Source organism: Ovis canadensis, chromosome 19 (genome assembly GCF_042477335.2).
Source record: "Ovis canadensis isolate MfBH-ARS-UI-01 breed Bighorn chromosome 19, ARS-UI_OviCan_v2, whole genome shotgun sequence".
Classification (NCBI taxonomy): domain Eukaryota; kingdom Metazoa; phylum Chordata; class Mammalia; order Artiodactyla; family Bovidae; genus Ovis; species Ovis canadensis.
The window spans coordinates 31,754,416-31,775,900 of record NC_091263.1 but is presented as its reverse complement, the minus strand read 5'-3'; the positions used below and the strand labels follow the sequence as shown (position 1 = coordinate 31,775,900).

At 37.6% G+C, this 21,485-nt stretch overlaps 1 protein-coding gene and 1 pseudogene across 49 annotated transcripts in view; one reads left to right on the top strand and one right to left on the bottom strand.

Annotated features, from left to right (window-relative positions):
• The window catches only part of SETD5 (SET domain containing 5), an 80,606-nt gene that overhangs the window by 782 nt on the left and 58,339 nt on the right, over window positions 1–21,485 (top strand). The gene's annotated exons all lie outside the window — the stretch shown is intronic.
• LOC138424573 (large ribosomal subunit protein uL29 pseudogene) lies at window positions 18,577–19,029 on the bottom strand (annotated as a pseudogene).

Below are 21,485 nucleotides of genomic sequence, written 5' to 3'. Positions count from 1 at the left end.
GTAAGGGTCCAACAGAAAAGAGAGACCTACCCTCACGACCGGGCCCCGGGGGAGGGAAGGGTCACCTCCTCCGTCTCCCCGCGCTTGCTCTCGGGACGTGGGCCTGGCCCTCCCCAGGCTCTCAGTAGGAGGATGCTGCCCCTTCTCATCCCCCTCGCCGCCCCCCACACACCGTTGCACCCCTTTCCCAGGCGGAGAGGCCCCATCCGTAATCTCGTCGACCCCACTACCCTTTTCACGTCTTTCCTGGGTCAGGACGCTTCCCCTCCCCCCACGCCTCTTCACCCCCTTTCCTGGGAACTGCCTACTCCACGTTTACCTTTTACTTGAGGATAGGCCTCTCACTGCTCTCCTCTCAAAATACACAGGCACACTTTTTTTCCCCTCCCCAAACCTCACCCCCACCCCCATTCGCGCGGCCTTGTGACAACTCTGATCCTTCTGGGGGGGGCTTCGATCTCCCCACCCTACCCCCAAATGTTCCTGGACGCCTTCCCCCTCGTCCTGGGGTCCCCATTCCAGATGATTGCTTCGTTTCCCACACTAAGGACATTACCTTCGCCACCCCCACCTCACATTCTTGGGCTCTCAGTGGCGTAAGCCCCAGTATATCTGAGATGGCCTCACTGGATTTGTAGGGTTCTAGCTTGGAGTTGAGCCAGATTGTGTCGTTTTCCCTGCCTTGGGCGTGGAGAGCGATCATTTGCGAACGTCTTTAAAGGCAGAAAAATGTAGCCTTTATGAATTCTCTTTCCCTCTGCGTGGAAGCCAGGGATGCGAAGTGAATGGTGATGAGAAAAAGCCCTGGTTTTTAAGTAGGTGAATCGCGTGAGAGGGAAAGTTTCTGTTGGGAAAGCCCCTTCTATGCTAATTTATTCTACAGAGCTCCTTTGCTCCTCTCACTTCTTGGGAATAACTGGTCTTTCCCTTGGATACTGATGCTGCAGCCAGCTCTGCTGGTCTGGGTCAGGGTTGCGTGTATGACCTGCATTTTCTGCTTTCTCATGTTACTTGTGCAATGTGTTCACCACTAACTCATTTCTTGCCCAGACCTCTGGGTTGCATTGGGCTTTGTCTATACTTAGTTTATTTTTCCAGTTTTCCCCGTTCTCATAGTACTAAAAGAATCCCCAGGTCCTCTGCAAATTTCCTTTATCTCTTGATGAAACGAGTTGCATTTAATGACATATTTATGACCAAGGTCATATTAACATTTTTGTTGGGCAGATGTTACATATTACATAGCAATACTGTGATTAGGGTGGATCCAGCTGAGTTGAGTGTCCTGAGCTTTTCAAGAGAATTATGTACCCCCTATTTGGGAAATTTTCTTGATTAGTTTTATATCAATGTTTGTAGGTCACTCTGAGAGGAAAATTATAAGTGGTAATTTGAGGTGTGTGGAATCTGAGATAGTAAACCTCACCTTTTCAGAGGTTTCTGGGCCTGTTGGAGGACAAGAAATTTTTTTGTTAGATTTCTACCGGTTATTTCAGGAGGATCATTAGTTTTCTTCTGTAGCCAAAAATTCTGACTCGTTATGGGATTAGAATCTTTAAAGGTTTACTGAAGATGTCACTGTGTAGAAAAATGATTATGTCCTTTCATAGGACACAACACAAGCTTCTGTCTTTAACTGCAAATTTAAATTTGACTGTAAAGAGAATGTTTAGCAAATAGGCCTTTTAAAGACTAAAGGTTAATCTTCACTCCTAAATTGGTGCCTTATTAAGTGTATATTTGGAATTTGGTAAATGTTGGTTTTTCTAATAAAAAGCCACAGTTAAAACTAAAAGGGTGACCTTAGGATTGTTTCTTTCTAAAGGCATAATTCCAGCCCTTCTGGCATGGAGCACTGGTCCAAAAAAAAAAAAAAAGAATGTGTAAGGAGTGGGGGTGGGGTAAGAAGGTTGTTCCTTTGGGCTGGATCACAGGGGTGAGTATACAAGGCAGCAGCAGCTGCTGGCTCTGGAGCTCTGGTTGCTACGTGAGGAGCTTGAGTAGTGCTGGCTGCTGTCTCCAGGGAAGGACAGCAGTGCAGCGTCCATTAATGCTGTTGGCTGCAGGGAGCTGCACTTAGGCAATGGCTGCTTCAGGGCTAAGACGGAAACCTTGCTTTCCTGGGAATTTTCACTGCTGTGCTGGTTTGCATTTTATTGGTGGGGAAATGAGAATTAGCAATTCATAACCTTCTACCCATTTATGGATATCAGCATTTGGAAACTGAATCGTAGTTAAAGACTTTTATGTTTGGTTTTTGTGGCAGATTTTTTGTTTTAATCTGGGGATTTTGCTTGGATAGGACCAGAAGTTCCATTTGAGTTTTAATTTTTCAATCCTTTTAAAACCAAGGTAATAAGAATTTAAGGATCTTCATGAGAACCAGAATGGAGAAAATATCAGTTGATTTTTCTGCAGCTGGCATGTTTTCCTCCATCTTTTTAATCATTAAATCAATTTTAATACTTTACTTGTACGTCTTCTTCCTTCCAGTTGTTAGACCATAGTTACCTTATTGAACAGATGTTTTGCTAAACATTTTACTATATTTAGGGTCTTAAATTCTAGAAACAACTGTCCTTTGCAGAACGATTTCTATGTATAAATATCAAGTATTTTCTTATTTTCTGTATTAGTAATAGATTTCTCCAAATTAGATTATTTCTTTAGAATTTGACCTGTGATATTGATTTATAATATGTGTTGAGTATAGTTGTCTAAGATCACAAGGATCTATATGTTTGACAGTGATCCATTTGAAATATGACAGACTAGAAGGAATACTCAGAAATTGAATAAATCTAGTATACAGGATACTTGAGATGATAGCATCTAGGCCCCTTATGTAGTCTTTCTTCTTCCACGGTTCCCACAGTTCAGGAAGATCTCTGATTAAGCAGAACAGTTTGTTAAATATGGAAGTACTTGAAGGAGAATCACCAGCCCAATATACCATCAGTTACATCCGATACTTATCAGATAGATGCCTGTTATTGTCTCCCCCTAAGACTCAGGCATCCTATATATATATTTTTTTTCCTTCAGAATTTTAGTATGTTTGGTTTTGTGTAAATGAACCCAGTCATCTATAATGTGTAGTATGACTCTGGCGTTTGTGGCGGGAACCAGAAAGAATGGAAATGAGTTTTGTCATTCACAAATGTTACTTGCATTGTCTTTCAGTGTTGCAAGGGGAATAATGAAACAGAACCTATAATGGATAACATTTTAGGTGGTTCTAATTCTTATTACTATCACATATAAAAGATGCCATATCAGATAAGTATGGTGTCACTCATACTGGCTGTTTAACATAGATACAAATGTCTGTAAGTTGTCTTTTATATAATATGAAAGCTACCTTATAAAATAATTGCTTTTAACTTGCATTTCCTGTTTGGAACCCCTTTGAGATCTTAACGTAAGATCATTTCCTTAAGAGCATAGAAGGCCTTTTCATAGAATTTATTTTACCAGCATGCTTGAAATTTTTACTGTCTTCTGATAGTGTTTTGTGTCCAGAAATGTACATACTTTGGGGACTTATTTTGGCCTTTCTGGAGGAGGATGGCCACTTCATTTTTTCCCTTTGGACAGGAAAATAATATTGTTCAAAATGCATATGTGCAGACAACCACTTTTACGTTATCCTCTTCATATTCAATTAATTTATGAAATATTGGGCAGAAGCTAAAGACAATCAGTGATTGTTGGATACATCTTACCAGTGAAAAAGTGGATTATGAATAAAGTTTTCTTATTTTTTGTTATTTAGGACAAATGAAACTTCAACCCTGCAAAATTATGAGATATATTTAGTAATACAACTGGCAGTTATTTGTAAAAAGAAAAAAATTCAGTCATTCCTCAAAGTGTAATGTACCTATGATAAATAACGATTGACACCATTACTTGCTGCCAAAAATTCCAAAGTATGTGATGAAATGGCATTTTTAACCTTTCTGTTGAAGCAGTGATGTCTCTTGTGGTGAAGATTCAGGGTAGTTCATGAGAGGTTGATAGATTATCATTTCTTTAATTTCTCAGTACATATTTTGTTTAATCAGTTAGTCTTATGAAAAATGTTCTGCTGTATATTCATTCTGAATTGAGTAGATACCCCATAGCTTGGTGAGGGGGTCAGTGTGTTGGAAAGCATTGCTTTAGAGAATTCTTATTCTGACAATATATTAAACTCCTAACATTTTTGAAGAGAAGTACAAGAGATAAAAGGAACAATGAAGCAGAATCTCTGTCTACTTTATATCTGCTCTTACCAAGCAAGGAATTTGTAATCCCATCCTGCCTCACTCAGTTTTTCCATCATATTGATTTTGTTTGCTGAATACCTCAGGGAGAGATGTAAGGGTCACTTTAAGTATCTTTGACATAAAGACAGGGATAAGGAATTTTTTGCATATTGGAATAATGTCTTAGTATTTTTAAAACACTAAGATTATTGGATGTCTTTATCTGATATATGTGACTTGATAATGATCTTACCGGTATCTGTGCTCTTCTGCCTTCCCTTGAAGTATGAACATTCTCAGGAGTTTTGATGGCAGATTGAAGTAGTAATCATTTCCTGAGCTGTGTTAGTCATGTATATACACCTAGGGCTGAGGATACTCCTTGGCCTGTGTTACGAGTCACAGAAAAAGCAGTAGATGTAGGACTTTACTCAATGTTTCTGTCTGGGGAGTCAAGTTTCTGATGTGTTACCTAGTTGAGGGAAAATGCAGAATTCCTTGCTGTGCTGTTTGAAAAATAGATGGAAGGATGGGAGGAGCCAGAGTTGCCTGCAGCAGGACTTGGTCTGAGTAGAAAAGGAAGATTTTTGTTTCAAATTGCCAGCTGCTTATGGCAAACTGACTCGCTTATTATGCCTCTAGTTGGCCTGTCAATATGGCCAAACAGCTAGATAAGTGCAGGGCAGGACAAAGGGCTCTTTGCACAGCAGGGAGGCAGTGCTGGTGGGGGAGGGGCAGGAGGTGGGAAAGGCAGGAGGAGGAGGTTCTTTTCCCTGGGAGATGATTCAGTTTGGCTTACAGTTAAAGAAAACATTTATAGTTGCTACTCAAGCATTGAATTTGTGCCAACCATATAATGGTAACCCAAAATTTAGTATATCCCTGAATATCTGGTAGGAACCCATCCCTTCCTCCAAGGAAAAATGAAATCTTAAAGCTTTGTATAGATTAAAAAAATAAATCCCTGTGCTCTACCCCCTAAATTCAAATCACCTCCCCAGTAGACCAGTTCTAGAGCATCTGAATGTTGAATTCTCATTTAAAAATAGGAAAGAATATTGTATCTGAATAAAACCTTTATATTTCAATATTTGATTGTCCATATTTGATTATTGGGTTAGACCAGAATAGTAGAATAATTTGTTTCCCTTTGTAAAATAGTTACATATTGTTAGCTGCAATTTTATATCAGTATTATGAAGAGCACCCTTCAGCATTCAAGTGTTGGGTTGCCATCATGTAAAATGTTAATTAAAGAAAGGCTGATTATTATTTCAGTCTCATCGCTACTTCCTGGACAACCTGATATTCCCTAGAGATTACCCAACCTCCCTTTTAGGTTAGGCACAACCTTGTTTGATACGTAAGTGCTCAGCTCCCAGCTGCAAGTGGGGTGGTTGCATCTAGCTTATTAGAATTAATATGAATCACAGAGTTGGAAGAGATCTGACATTATTCCTTTATGCAAAATCATAATGAACTACTTCAAAGTTTGTGTAAGTTTGCATTAAAATTTTAAAAGGATCAATGTCCTAAACAGTATTTATAGTTACTTTTAAAATGTTGAACAGTGCATGTGTGCCTGTTCTTTTTGTTTGGTTGAATTTTTGGGCCAGTTGTTTTTAAAAAACCAAAATATTGAAGAATTGCATTTACAGACAAGTTACACAGCAATTATTTTGATTGCAAAAGGATTCCTACATTTAAAAATATATATATATATTCTTTTAAATGCTTAATATATTTTCCAAGAAGATGATTTTTAGACATAATTGATTTGAACTCAGTTTTCTAAGAGTACATCTGTTGCCTGGATTGAGATACCACCTGCATTGCAATGTTATTAAACCAGCCTTAGAGTTTTCCCTTATATCCAGACTGCAGGCGATAACAAAGGAAACTGGAGTGTTAATTTTTTTCTTATGGATTCAGAGCTTGTGGCTGTTAGCAAAGAAGAGGTGTTTCAACTCAATAGAATAATTAAAAATACCTTTAATGCACATTTTAATAGTAAGCAAGCCTGACCAAGTTTTGTGTCTTCTCCCTTAGTAAAAGAAATATAAATGTGTTACCCACTTAACATTATATTTTTATGCACAGTGGTCTTGGCAGTAATGATATATTTTGACCTGAAAAAGGAAATTTGAGTGACTAATTATTGCCATTAGACTATTTTTCATGAAATAGTAACAACATTAACATGAGATTTAGTGGGCTGCATTTTATATTATTATAGAAATTTAGGGTAGTCATTTCTTCTCTTTAAAGTTCATTCACATGGATTATTTCCATAGATTTGTGTGACTAAAATAGAAGCAGTCTAGTTCAAACTCTGGCCTCCATTTCAGACAGTTTTCTCTACGTGTCCTAAGACTAACCTGGCTAGCACTAGGGTAAACATCCTTTGTGCATATACATGTGCATGCACACACACACAGGAATGTGCACACCACTTTCCAAGTAATTAGAAAGCGTGTCATCCTGGCTTCTAGTACTCCTATTACCTGAATCTTGCCAGGGTCCCTAAAAAGTTCAGGCAAAAGTGGGGAGGAGGCACGATTTGATCCCACAGGTTTTGATAACTATCTGGCTCCCCAAACAGCTCATCCCATTTGCAGTAAGCCATAGCCAGCAGTGGGCTAGAATGGAGGTAGAATGCAGCGCTGTACCTCTTGTCTGTGCAGCTGCTCCACCTTATTTCCTGCTATTATCCCACAACGCCTCTCCCTAGCAAAAAAAATAAAATAGGACAAAGGGGAAAAATTGGGTTGGCAAATATGATTTTTATTATGATTAGATTGTGTGCTTGTTTTTTTATGTACTTAAATACAAAACTTATTTGTCCTATTCTCAAACAGTTGTCCAATTCTCAAAAGTCCATAGCAAAAGAGATTTCATAACTAAAGTATCTTCTATTCTCTTTCTTGATAAACCATTCCAGTTCTTAGCCTTCTGGGGAAAAAAGAAATGTTTTTAAGCATACTTGTGTTTCATTGATAACACAGTCACTATTAGCACCAGATGCCACCATATTAGCTTGAAGAAAGAAAAGAATTTCTTCTGTAGATAATATTTGGAGTTTGAATTGGGAATTACTAACTTGTATAACTCAGATGCATGATAATAGTAAGGTTAAAAAAATTAAACCTTGATGAAACCCCTTTACCTTAGTGGAAGTGGAATTGTTTGAATATAGATTTTTTTTCATCCTTCAGAGCTCTTTTCTTCAAGCTGCTAATTTATGTTCTGCAAGCCTTGTTTTTTCCGTACAATTCCCCCCATAAGAAATGTTATTGTTTTCTGATGGTGAAATTTTCTCATCCTCAGTCCTGAAATGTGAAGACTCAAATAAAACCTAGTAGTCTAATTAAGGCATCTGCACTGCTGAATATAGTAAGAGGATTATTTCATAATTCTTAGAAATTATGATCTAGTTAGGATGTTCCAGTATAGTGTTAGCATATTTAATAATAATAACTTGTTAATTTTGGTGTATGTCCATATGGATCTCCTGGTTTTATATTCGAACCCATTGTTTGTCATTTTGTTTAAGGTTGTTTTGTTTTGGTTTTTTTTTTTTTTTTGGTCCCCCTGTCTTTGTGGGTTATTTCTGTCCTGTTATGATCTTTGGCCTGTGTTGAAAAATTGTTTCCTTCCACCAACCTCTGTATTCCTCAACACATAAAATTTGTTTTCTCTCACAGCTCTGTGAAAGAGGATGATCTGCAGTTAATAATCAACTGTTCAGGCATTCTTGATATCAAAGGAATGTTTTTTTTCTGAGGAATAACCTGGAAGGACCTGTTGACAATTACTTTGCCTGTATGTTACATTTTCCTTCATTGATGTAGGCTGTTAAGAATTGACTTATTTTATAAGAGAAACCAGGTAGAAATGGAAGAGCCACAGTTACATATGATTAATTTAAAAATAAATGTTTAATATGGTAACATTGGGATAGAATCTAAAAGGTACTTTTTTTAAAAAAAACCTGTTTAAAAAAAACCTATATTTTCTAAAAACAAAGGTGTTTAATCACCTAAAGTAAAATCAAGAGAAAGACTTTTGAGGCACTGTGATTGATTGCATGCTGAACATTTAGATTGCATGCTGTAGCATTAGATTGTTGGATGACATAAACTTTTATTTTCTTGATTTCTGTGGTGCAGTCTGCTATAACCATGCAAGTTAAATGTCTTTATGCCCACAGTCTGGAAAATATAAGGTGAAATGACTTTAAGAAAACAACAATAACAGAAAACAGATTTGAAGAAATTGTAGAAGTCTAAATTTTTGAAATCTGTTTTTAATTATTTTTATTCTTAGACTTATTTATGGCAATTGAAACTTTAATGTTATAACTCAATAATAGAACAGAATAAAAGGTTGAAATCATGTCAGTGCACATTTTAGGATGGGGCTAAATTATAGGGCTCCGTGGTGAAGAATTCATCTTTCAAGCAGAAGATGCAGGTTCAATCCCTGGAGAAAGAAATGGCATCCCACTCCAGTATTGCCTGGAAAACCCCACGGACAGAGGAGATTGGCAGGCTAAGCATGGCATGGGGTTGCAAAGAGTCAGACTACTAGCAACTAAACAACAACAAATTGTACCATATTGTTGCATATTTTCGTATTTAAACTACTTTCATTGGAAAAACTTACAAATATTTAAAAAACTGATTAAATGGGATAAAGTATTTAGAGCTTAAAGGTACTCATTTCTTGGTGGCATATATTATATAAGCAATATTAAAACCAGATATTTGCTAAAGATTCTTTTTTTTAAAAAATTATGCCAACATCCTGTATGAAACTCTGCAGTTACTATAGCCATACCGCTTTAGATTAAGTAGGTGATAATAATGCCAGTGCTGTTTGGAGCCTAGGCCAGATGAAATATTTTTGCTTTTTCTTCCTTACTTTACCCTTAGGCCATTAAGATTTGAAGTGTTGCTACTTGTAAGGTATCCATTCATAAATTGAGTAGGAGCCTGATTAGGTCTTATGTGGAGGTCCATGGGAAGACATGTATTTTTAGAAAAGCAAGGCTCTGGGTAAGTGTAGCTTTCCTTTCATCATTTATCATGCACAGTTGGTATGAAAAGGAATGGCTGGATGTTTGTAGAATATACTAAGCAACAAGAGGAAAAGTAAACATATCTCACTTTATGATACAACTGTGCCAGGCAGGAAGGATGAAACATAATTTTTTTGTATAGAATACCTTAGCTCTTCTGAACTCTGTAATACTAGGAATATGGTTCTTTGGAAAATAGTTAACCCAGAGGATTGAGTTGAATATCTACTGTGAAAAATGATTTTTTTTTAATTTAATGTTTTATGGATAGAGTGACTATGTGTCTTGTTTCCCTGGGACTCTCCTGATTTATGTCTCCCAAGTAATTAGTAATGGCACCCTTTTCACTCTCAAAAATGTCCTGGTTTGGGCCATAAATTATATCCTCACCCTAATTATAGAGGATCGTGGGAACTGTTTATCACTCTGTAGCAATGCAGTGTTTTTAGAGCTCTTCTGATTGTCTTTGCTAGGATTTTTCTGTTTGCTTCTCTGAACCCTCATATTAGGGTCTTCCCTAATAGCTCAGTTGGTAAAGAATCCACCTGCAATGCAGGAGATCCTAGTTCGATTACTAGGTTGGGAAGATCCACGGGAGGAGGGATAGGCTACCTACACCAGTATTCTTGGGCTTCCCTTGTGGGTCAGCTGGTAAAGAATCTGCCTGTGATGCCAGAGACCTGGGTTTGATCCCTGGGTTGGAAAGATCCCTTGGAGAAGGGAAAGGCTACCCACTCCAGTATTCTGGCCTGGAGAATTCCATGAACTACGTAGTCCATGGGATCGCAAAGAGTCGGACAGGACTGAACGACTTTCATTTTCTCTGAACTCCTATTTTCATATGGACAGTTTTAGAATGGAGAAGAAAATGGCAGCCCACTCCAGTATTCTTGCCTGGAGAACCCCATGGACAGAGGAGCCTGGCAGGCTCCATGGGGTTGCAAGAGTCAGACATGACTTAGCAACTAAAGAGAGTTTTAGAATGCCCTTTTTCTTTTTAGTGGTAGTGAGGAAGGAAATAGATACAGATTTAATTTTTTGTTATGAAAAACTCCAAATACAACAAAACAGAGGGGAAATAGAAAAAATAGGCTCCCTTTGAATTTTAATGAAACCATTCCATTTGATCAAGATAAGGTCCATACACTGCACTTGGTTGATAAGTTTGTCTTTCTAATTTATAGATTCTCTTTTCCTCATATTATACACTTAATGAAATTTATCATTGTGTTGAGTTCTTACTGTTGGATTTTGGAAATTATGTCTCCATGTTCTACTATTAGATGACACCCCCCCCCATATTCTGTGTAAATTAGCGATTAGATCCATTGCAAGTATAGTGACCATAGTGAAGTCGCTCAGTCGTGTCCGACTCTTTGCAACCCCATGGGCTGTAGCCTACCAGGCTCCTCTGTCCGTGGGATTTTCCAGGCAATAGTCCTGGAGTGGATTGCCATTTCCTTCTCCAGGGGATCTTCCCAACCCAGGGATCAAACCCGGGTCTCCCGCATTGTAGACAGACGCTTTACCCTCTGAGCCACCAGGGAAGTCATACTTTATAATAAAGTACTAGGTACTTTCCTTAAGAGTTACATAATGTCTGCTTGTCTGTGTGTTGTTAGGCAGCTGTTCAAGGCCCCAGAGAGTTTCTGTTTGTATAGTTTCTATTGAGATTTACCATACTAGAAATTAAAATAGAGTATTTTTTAATGTTATTAACTAATTTTAGAATAGCAATAACAAATCCTGCTGATGTATGTAACATGATTATGAAAAATAACTTTCCACTTTTTTAAATGGTATTAACATTTAACAAATCTCTTTGGTGATAGAAGACAACTGATTTCTTATAGTCCAGTTCAGTTCAATTCAGTCGCTCAGTCGTGTCCGACTCCTTGCGACCCCATGAATCGCAGCACGCCAGGCCTCCCTGTCCATCACCAACTCCTGGAGTTCACTCAGATTCACGTCCATTGAGTCAGTGATGCCATCCAGCCATCTCATCCTCTGTCGTCCCCTTCTCCTCCTGCCCCCAATCCCTCCCAGCATCAGAGTCTTTTCCAGTGAGTCAACTCTTCGCATGAAGTGGCCAAAGTACTGGAGTTTCAGCTTTAGCATCATTCCTTCCAAAGAAATCCCAGGGCTGATCTCCTTCAGAATGGACTGGTTGGATCTCCTTGCAGTCCAAGGGACTCTCAAGAGGCTTCTCCAACACCACAGTTCAGAAGCATCAATTCTTCGGCGCTCAGCCTTCTGCACAGTCCAACTCTCACATCCGTACATGACCACAGGAAAAACCATAGCCTTGACTAGACAGACCTTTGTTGGCAAAGTAATGTCTCTGCTTTTGAATATGCTATCTAGGTTGGTCATAACTTTTCTTCCAAGGAGTAAACATCTTTTAATTTCATGGCTGCAATCACCATCTGCAGTGATTTTGGAGCCCCCCAAAATAAAGTCTGACACTGTTTCCACTGTTTCCCATCTATTTCCCTTATAGTTACTTCTGCATTTAATTTGTTGTGATAAATTGTTTTGGTTGACAACTGAAGAAAATCTGGCCTCCCACAGATACATAATTGAAGGGAAAAAGCCTTTACTTGCTCCTTGAAAGAATCTAAGAACTTCAGAAGTTCTCAGACCACACTTCGAGAAGAACAGGCTTAGATTCTATCACTGCTTAATTTATTTTCTGTAATACTCACCCTCATTAATTATGTGGGTCCCCTAAGGTAACAATTTGAATAGGAAAAGCAAAATCAGTGCTTGCTTTTTTCCCCCTTACTTACTAGTTTTTTCAAGATAATGGGTTGGTAACTTAGCAACCTCTAGAGCTGAGCCATGAAGAGTCATTATTATTGTGTACTTAGGGTTTTATACCTGTTTGATATGTTTCAGTCTCTTTTGGTCATTAATGTTGACATTTAAAAATGGCCCCACGTCTGGCTGTTAGCTCCAAAGCCTTTTTACTCCTTATCAGTTGTTTCCTGACTTGCATTGCTTGATTTGTTGCTTTCTAGTGTGACAAGATATTCCCGGATCATTTTGTATATTTCCTGCTCCAAACCTGGACTTAACTCATTTCTTCAAAACTGATTTCTTTTAGTGGGAAATGCTATTTAGAGACCATGGTTTGGGTGTTTAGAAGTGTTTGGTTGTAGACCATTTCCATGAATAGAACTAAAAAACGGTTTCATCCTTTCCTCTTTTTTTCCTTTTTCAAAATACCAGTTGTTGATATTATGTGGCAGCCTGGATGAGAAGGGATTTTGGGGGAGAATGGATACATGCATATGTATGGCTGAGTCCTTTCACTGTTCACCTGAAACTGTTGCAACATTGTCAATTGGCTTTACCCCAATACAGAATAAAAAGTTTATAAAAAATAAAATATCAGTTGATATTTGATAATTTTTGTTTTGAATTTAGTGCTCCATGATATTTTTATAAATGTAATCTTTCCCCATGCCCCAAATCTCAGTTTCCACTAATACACAATGTAAGTATCATGCTTTGCCCCACATACACACACAGCAGTTTAGAATGGCAGAACAATGTGATTACTGGAAAGTGAGTTTGTTTGTTTGTTTTTGCCCTTAGGATATATCTTTCCAGAGATATACAGTCCAGTCAGATTACAGTGTTTTAAAATCCCTTGGGATAGATCTTTGTGTGGTTATGTCACCAACTTGATACACAGGTTAATTTGTTGTATTTCACTTTCAGGCTTTTCAGGGATTACTTTCTGTTTTATAATTATATAAAATATGGTTTCTAACTGGAATTTAAAAATTGAATATAGTCAGATCTAGCTTCTAGATTTTTCCCATTGTCTTCTTTTCCCATTCCTATTATGTAAGACAGATAAATTATGAATGCTGTTTAAAGTGAAATTTTGTCATGGTACTTCTATTATAACACAAGAAGCATTTAAGTTATTTTATTTACTAAAATTATCTGCTTCTAGATTTTTCAGTTAATGGTAACTTTTAGGCCATAGAAGAGGAATATAGACTTTTTTCTTCTTCTGTTGTCCAGAATTTCTTGACTTAATATAGCCAGTTCCAGATAAAAGACTTCCTTTCTCTGGGAAGAAAGGAAAACTTTCTTTCTGCATTTGGGGCGTGGAAAAAGATTACATTTATAAAAAATACCATGGAACACTAAATTCAGAATAAAAGCTATCAAATGCCAACAACTGATATTTTATTTGTTATAAACTTGTTATTTTGTATTGGGGTAAAAATTCTCTCTCTTGAAATGCTAAATCATTTTCCATTTATCTTTGATGATTTCAGATACTTGAAACCTGACTAGCACTGGGGCCACTGGTACCACTTGTAATACAGAGATCATCAATACCATTTTTTGAGTGATTCACCCTTAGACCTGAAATTTAGATATTATCTTAGAAAGTATGACATCTGATTTTTAACTTTTGTCATTTAAAAGTCAGATTACTTGATTTTATATGTTTTAAGTTAAAAATCAGATTGTTGAAAATCTGAAACCTGCTAAATATTAAAACTGTTTTATCCTTTCTAATTATAATACATAAAAGAAATTACCACATCATTTCAGCAATCTATCTTACATTCTAGTATATTTATTTTTATTGCTGCTGCTGCTAAGTCACTTCAGTCGTGTTCGACTCTGTGTGACCCCGTAGATGGCAGCCCACCAGGCTCCCCCATCCCTGGGATTCTCCAGGCAAGAATACTGGAGTGGGTTGCCATTTCCTTCTCCAATGCATGAAAGTGAAAAGCGAAAGTGAAGTTGCTCAGTCGTGTCCTACTCTTAGCGACCCAATGGACCGCAACCTACCAGGCTCCTCCATCCATGGGATTTTCCAGGCAAGAGTACTGGAGTGGGGTGCCATGTTAAATCAAGATATGCCAGATGGTGACATGATAGTAGTTAAAGGTGTGAGTGTTCTGCAGTTGGGTAGATCTTGGTTCGGGTTCTGGTTTGTGGGTTTTCTTGCTCTGGCCTTGGACAAGGTTCTCAACTTGGTGAGTTTAATTTTTTGGCTGCATAAATTTGTTTTGGGCATTACATGAGCTGGTGCATGTAAATTGATTTAGGACACAATGGCTTTAGAAAAGGAACATCCTATCAGTGTTAGCTTTTATTTTGGAAGTTATTGTTAGGAATATTTGATCATTTCTCTAAACTCATATCTGCATCTTAGGATAAGTAATGTAAACATAGGACCTAATTTTCAGGCCTCCACCAGTTACATGAAAAGAATGAACTGGTAAAGGAATAATTGGTGTCTAGCTAAAATTTGAGGCTTCTGACTACAGATATACCAGTGCTTGCTCTATGAATATAATTACATTAGAAATGTTAATAGAGAAGGGAGCTTTAAGGAAACAAAGCTTCTTTTCAGGATCCAAGGTCCCTTTCAGACATTAGAAGTTGTTTTATATGAACAACTTGTATAGTGACTAAAGTTAAAGGGATTTTTTTTAACTCTGGAGTTTTAAGGTATATCTTGAGGCCTTTTAAGTGCCTTCAGATAAAGCTGTATAACTCCAGGTTACTCATCTGGTCAGATGTTTGGGAGGTTTTTGTTTTTAAGCTCTATTGAGGTATAATTGACAGGTAAAATTGTGATAAATGTATAGCATACAACTTGATGACTTGATATATGCACAAGTTGTGAAAAGGATTCCAGCAACTGAGTTAACACTTTTCATTCATCACGTTTACCTTTGTGTGTGTGAGAGAGAGCCTATGAATTCTAATCTCAGCAAGTTTCAGTTTTATAGTGTGTGTTATACTTTAGATCCTTAGCTTTTTCATTGAAAGTTTGTACCCTTTTAGTGACTTCCCATTTCTTTTACACTCCTGGCAGCCACCATTCTACACTCTGTTTCCGTGAGTTTTTGTTTCTTTTTCCATAATTCCATATATAAGCAATGATTTCTCTGTCTTCACTTAGCATAATGCACTCCAGGTTCCGATGTTGTAAAAAATGGCAAGATGCCCTTTTTTTATGAATACTGTTCCCTTGTAGGTAGGTAAGTAGATAGAGATCATGTTTTTTTAATACATTCATCCTTCAGCAGACACTTAGGTTGTTTCTATAACTCGGCTATAGTAAGTAGTGCCACAGTGAACACGAGAGTACAGATAGCTCTTGAAGATAGTGATTCTGTTTCCTTTAGACATAATCCCCGGAAGTGGGATTGCTAAATAAAATGGTAGTTCTACTTTTAATTTCTTGAGGGACTGCCACATGGTTTTCTGTAGTGGTTGCATTAATTTACATTCCCCCCAACAGTGCATGGGGGTTCCCTTTTTTCCCACATGTTCATCAGCATATATTATCTCTTATCTTTTTGGTAATAGTCATACTAACAGGTGTGAAATGATGTCTTACTGAGGTTTTGGTTTGCATTTCCCTGATGATTGGTGATATTGAGGACCTTTTCAAGGATCTGTTGGTCATTTTTCTGATGACAGAGGATGAGATGGTTGTATGGCATCACAGACTCGATGGACATGAATTTGAGCAAGCTCCAGGAGTTGGTGATGGGCAGGGAAGCTTGGTGTGCTGCAGTCCATGGGGTCACAAAGAGTAGGACAAGACTGAGCAACTGAACTTAGGAAAGTACCTATTCAGATCCCTTGCTTTTTAAATTTTTTGATTAACTTGGCCGTGCTGGGTCTAGTTGCGGCACTTGGAATCCTCGATCTTGTGGCATGCAAGATCCTTAGTTGCACCATGTGGGAGCCAGTTCCCTGACCTGAATTGAACTCAGGACCCCTGCAGTGGAAGTGTGGAGTCTTAGCCAGTGGACCAGCAAGAAAGCCCCTGCCTATTTTTTAACTGGAATTTTTGTTGTTCTTTTTTGGCTGTTGAGCTGTATGTGTTCCTCAGATGTTTTTTATGTTAACCCCTTACCAGCTGTGTGGTTTGCAAATATTTTCTCTCATTCCATGATACCTTCTTGTTGCAGTGTTGGTTTTTTTGCTCTGGAGAAGCTTGTAGTTTGTTCTAGTCTCACTTGTTTATTTTTGCTCTTGTTGTCTTGGCCTTTGGTGTCAAATTTTAAAAAATTTTAGGCAATAAGATAGTGGTACACACATACAATGGAATATTACTCAGCCATAAAAAGGAACAAAATAATGCCATTTATGGCAGCATGGATGGACCTGAAGATTGTCATACAGAGTGAAGTAAGTCAGAAAGAGGCGTATCATATAATACCACTTATATGTGGAACCTAGAAAAATGGTACAGATGAACTAATTTGCAAAGCAGAAATAGTCACAGATGTAGAAAAACAAACTTATAGTTACCAAGGGGGAAAAGTGGATGAATGGGTGGAATGAATTAGGAGATTGGAATTAACATGTATGTACTGTGCTATGCCTAGTCGCTCAGTCATGTCCAACTCAGTGATGCTGTGGGCTGTGGCCCACCAGGCTCCTCTGTCCGTGGGATTCTCCAGGCAAAAATACTGGAGTGGGTTGCCATCCTCCAGGGGATCTACCCAACCCAGGGAGCAAACCCAGGTCTCATGCATTGCAGGTGGATTCCTTACCATCTGAGCCACCAGAGAAGCCAACAAGTCTGCACTATTGTATATAAAATAGATCATTAGTGAGAACTACTGTGTAGCAAAGAGAACTCCACTCAGTGATCTCTGGTGTATGTGTAACTGATTCACTTTGTGGTACAGCAGAAACCACCACAGCATTGTAAAGCAACTATACTCCAATAAGAATTAATTTTAAAACCTTACTGGCAAGATCAGTGTCAAGGAACTTACCCCTCATTTCTTCGAGGAGTTGTATGGTTTCAGGGTCTCACATTCATGTCTTTAATATATTTTAAGTAGATTTTTCTATGTGATATAAGATAGGGGTCTAGTTGCATTCTTTTGCATGTGGATATTCTGTCTTCCAGACACCATTTATGGTGAAGAGAGATTATCGTTTCCTCATTGTGTATTTTTTTAATGAATGAAATTTTAATTACTTGCATTTTTATTTTATATTTTAGTTATATGCAAATCAAAGAGCCACTTTTAGTTTCTTTTACAACTACCATAATTTACAGAAAAATTTAACACCAAAATGCCGTTGTATAAATTTACATTTAAAGTTAAATTCAAACTTAAGCAGATTTGTATAGTTAAACTTTTTAAGAAAAATTATTCCATCAGAATCATCAGCTTTAGAAAAACTGATTTATATTTTGAAATGATTCACTAGAAATTTATTCCTTGTATCCCTTTTCTCCTTGGTAACCATAAGTTTTTTGTTCATGAGTCTTTTTATGTTTTGTAGATAAGTTTGCTATTTTTGAAATTCCATGTGTAAGTGATACCATAAAGTTTTGTCTTTGTCTGACTTAGTATGATAATCTCTAGCTCCATCCGTTTTGCTGCAAATGGCAGTATTTCATTTGTTTTCATAGCTGGGTGATATTCCAATATATATATACTGTATCTTTATCCATTTACCTGTTTACGGACATTTAAGTTGCTTATGTGCTGTCATAGCCTATAAAATATTCTTAACAGCCCTAGTAACAGAGAGGCTTCTCAAAATTAAAGACTATCCAAAAAAAGTCCTGATTCATAGCTTTTGCTGAATTTCTCCCCATTATAAATTCTTAATATCGTTGCTGAAAATTAGTATGCCATATATGTATGCATTTATTTCTGGGCTCTCTAGTCTGTTCCACTGATATATATGTCTTTTTATGACAACACTGTACTGTAATTTTGTAATATAGTTTGAAGTCAGGAAATATGATGCTTCAGATTTCTTTTTCTTTCTCAAGATTGCTTTGGCTGTTCAGTAAAAAAATGCCTTTGGAATTTTGATAGGGATTGCATTGAATCTGTTGGTCACTTTGAAGAGTATGTACACTTAGCAGTATTTCAGTTGATGAGCATGAGCTATCTTTTCGTTTGTGTCTTCAGTTTCTTTCATCAGTGTTTTATGGTTTTCATTGTACAGATCTTTCACGTGGTTGAATTCATTCCAAATTATTTTATCCTTTTTGATGTTTTTGTAAATGCGATAGTTTCTTAATTTCTCTTTCCTGTAGTTCGTTGTTAGTGTATAAAACAATTGATGTTTTAAATGTTGATTTTTGTATTATATGACTTTGCTGAATTTGTTTATTCTAAACAATTTAGGTGGAATTTCTAGGGTTTTCTAGATGTAACACCATCATCTGCAAAGAGATGGTTTTACTTCTTTTCTTTCTTTTTTTTGCCAGCCAGTGGTCTGTTTTATTGACAGCTGGATGCTCAAGCCTTAACTGCATACTTCCGGAGGGGGTACAGCCGCTCCTTCCGCTGCTGCTTCTTGGCCTTCAGGGTCTTTTCATGCTTGTTGAGCCGGCGGCGCATGGCACGTGTTTTCTTGGGCCGCAGATCCAGAGGCTTGTACTTCTTGCCCTTATAGAATTTCCTGAGGTTCTCTTTCTGAGTCTGGTTAATGACGGTCAGTACACGGGCAATGGATTTACGAACCACTCGGATCTTCGAGTTTGGAAGCCGCGCTACCTGTCAGTTTGGCCACCCGCAGCTGGGACAGCTCCACCTTCAGGTCTTTCAGCTGTTTTAGCAGCTCCTCCTTCCTCTTGCCGCGAAGGTCTTGAGCCTTAATCTTGGCCATGGCTGTAGAGTCTGCCTCCGCTGCCTTCTTGGAGGGAAAGAGGAAGGGGCGAGGCTGACCTCGGCAACTACTGCCGGGTGGCGGCGGGCGTGGTCAATAGAGCGGCCTACTTCTTTTCTGATTTGGATGCCTTTTCTTTTCTCTTGCCTAGTTGCTCTGGTTAGGACTTACACTAGTCAATAAAAGTGATAAGAATGGAAATTTTTGTCTTGTTCCTTATCTTAAATAGCTTTTAGCTTTAGCTTTTCTCTATTGAGTATGATGTTAACTGTGGGTTTGTCATACATGGCCTTTATTATGTTGAGGTACATTCCATTTGTACCAAATCTGTTGAGAAGTTTGGTTTTTTGTTGTTGTTTTCTACTTTTTCTGCATCTATTGAGATCATACAGTTTTTATTCTTCATTTTGTTAACGTGAATCATGTTAATTTGGGTGGTGTCTGGCTTTGGTATCAGGGCAAAATGAGTTTTGAAGGTTCCCTCTTTTGAAAGTTTTTTCTTTTTTTGTTCTGCTTTAATGCTTTCGCATTAGAGTGAGATTGAGAAGTGCGATGATAAATTCAGAGTGGATGACAGATACAGGAATTGGGAGTTCTAGGAAGGGACAAAATAATGGCTAAAATTATCTCTCCCCACCCCCAGAGGGGGTAGGGGATAAATCAGGAGATTGGGATTACTATATACATACTACTACATATAAAATAGTTAACTAACAAGGACCTACTGTATAGCAAGATGACTCGACTCGGTGCTCTGTAATCCTGTATGGGAAAAGAATCTTAAAAAGAGTGGCTATATGTATATGAATAACTGATTAACTTTGCTGTACACCTGAAATTAACACAACATTGTAAATCACCTCTTTTCCAGTTAAAATTTTAGAAAACAATGATCTTTCCCCCAAAACAAAACTACAATCCACGCACTTTTTTTTTAAAGACTCTACCTTTTGGCAGTGCATGCTGAAATATTTGTGAGCAAAATGATGTTACTGGTGTTTCCTTTAGAATGAAGAAGGGAAAGATGAAACAAGATTGACTGTGAGTTGGTAATTGTTGAAATGATATACATAAGTGAAGTTCCTTGTAAAATTTTACTTTTTATTACTTGTCTGAAACTTTTCACAATAAAAAAGTTTAAAGGTTAAAGTAAACGTATCAACTTGGCTGTTTTAAGCCTTGTTAAAGAAGGTTAGTAACAGACTCAAATGTTTTGGTTTCTCCCCATTGGTGCTACTTGACTTTTGAGCCCAGTTCCTCTTGTGACTATTACATGATGTTTCCAATCAGTGTAAAAACAAGAGTGACTACACAGATATATAATGACTTTGAACTAAAAAAAACTTTAATATTTTTTAAAAGTCTTTATAGAATTCAGGAAACTCTTCCTGACAGGAATTGTACAGGAGTGAGGAAGCAAGTGGGTAAATTAATAGTATATTCAGTATACAGATTTCATTTTACAAGATGGGTGAATTTCTGAAAGGGTACATTACAAATAGCACATCAATGCCAGAGAGTGAAGATTTCTCTAAGAAAATTAATAGAATATTTGACTAAGAGTGCGAATTATTCTGTGACTGTTAGCAAGTCTTAACGTTAGTAGACTTGGGGAGTTACTAACAAAACTGTAGATTTCTCTCTTCCACTAAATACTATTGCCTTGGAAGCAGGAAAGTGGCTCCTATTTGTCTTCCTTTTGACCTCTATTTGCTTCTTTAATATTGTAACTCTGCATACCAATGTGCTAAGTGATTGGGTAGTTCAAATTTTTCTGTAGGATATAGTAGAAAAACCCGATCTACCTTTTTGGCCCAATTTCTTGCTAAGTTCTACTAGTGTTATTTTACTTCATTCTCAAAGTAGTGTTATAGGGTGGTCTCAAATGAACAATCAATCAGTGATTGCACGAGTAGTAATAAGGTGAGTCAACTCTGTATGGTTCCAGGATTTTTTTCATTATACTACATTACTTAAGGAAGGCTCCACCAATATAATCCGCCCTTTCCTCTCCTGACTTTCCGTATTGCTGTCCATCTGTAATTTTCCCCTTTTTCCTGTAGGATTGTTTGCCTAAAATTGGATAGAGGAAATGGATGAGGTTTTATTGGACTTTGTCCCCTACTAGACAGATTGTAAATTCTGACTTCCTTGATATTTACCAGGGTATTTACCATTCAGTCAATTACAGGCTTCCTTTATCCCAGACTGCCTGCAGTGCAGGAAAGAGTGTAGATCAGAGGCTGTGAATCCCTGGAATTCCCTCAAGTGAATTACCTTGAGTTTTGTCTCTGCATTTTTCTGAAGGAAAGGTTCATAAGCTTGATAAGATTCTCACAGAAATATGTGATTACGCCTCAAAAAGGTTAATAACTATAAACATCCTAGGATTTATTCCTAAGAGAAAAACTTGACTCGGTTGATTTCTTCTTCAGCCTGAAAAAAGGCCCCCCTTTGACCTGTTGGGCCAGGCAGCAAACTGTTACAGAGCCTTCCTGTGGACATAT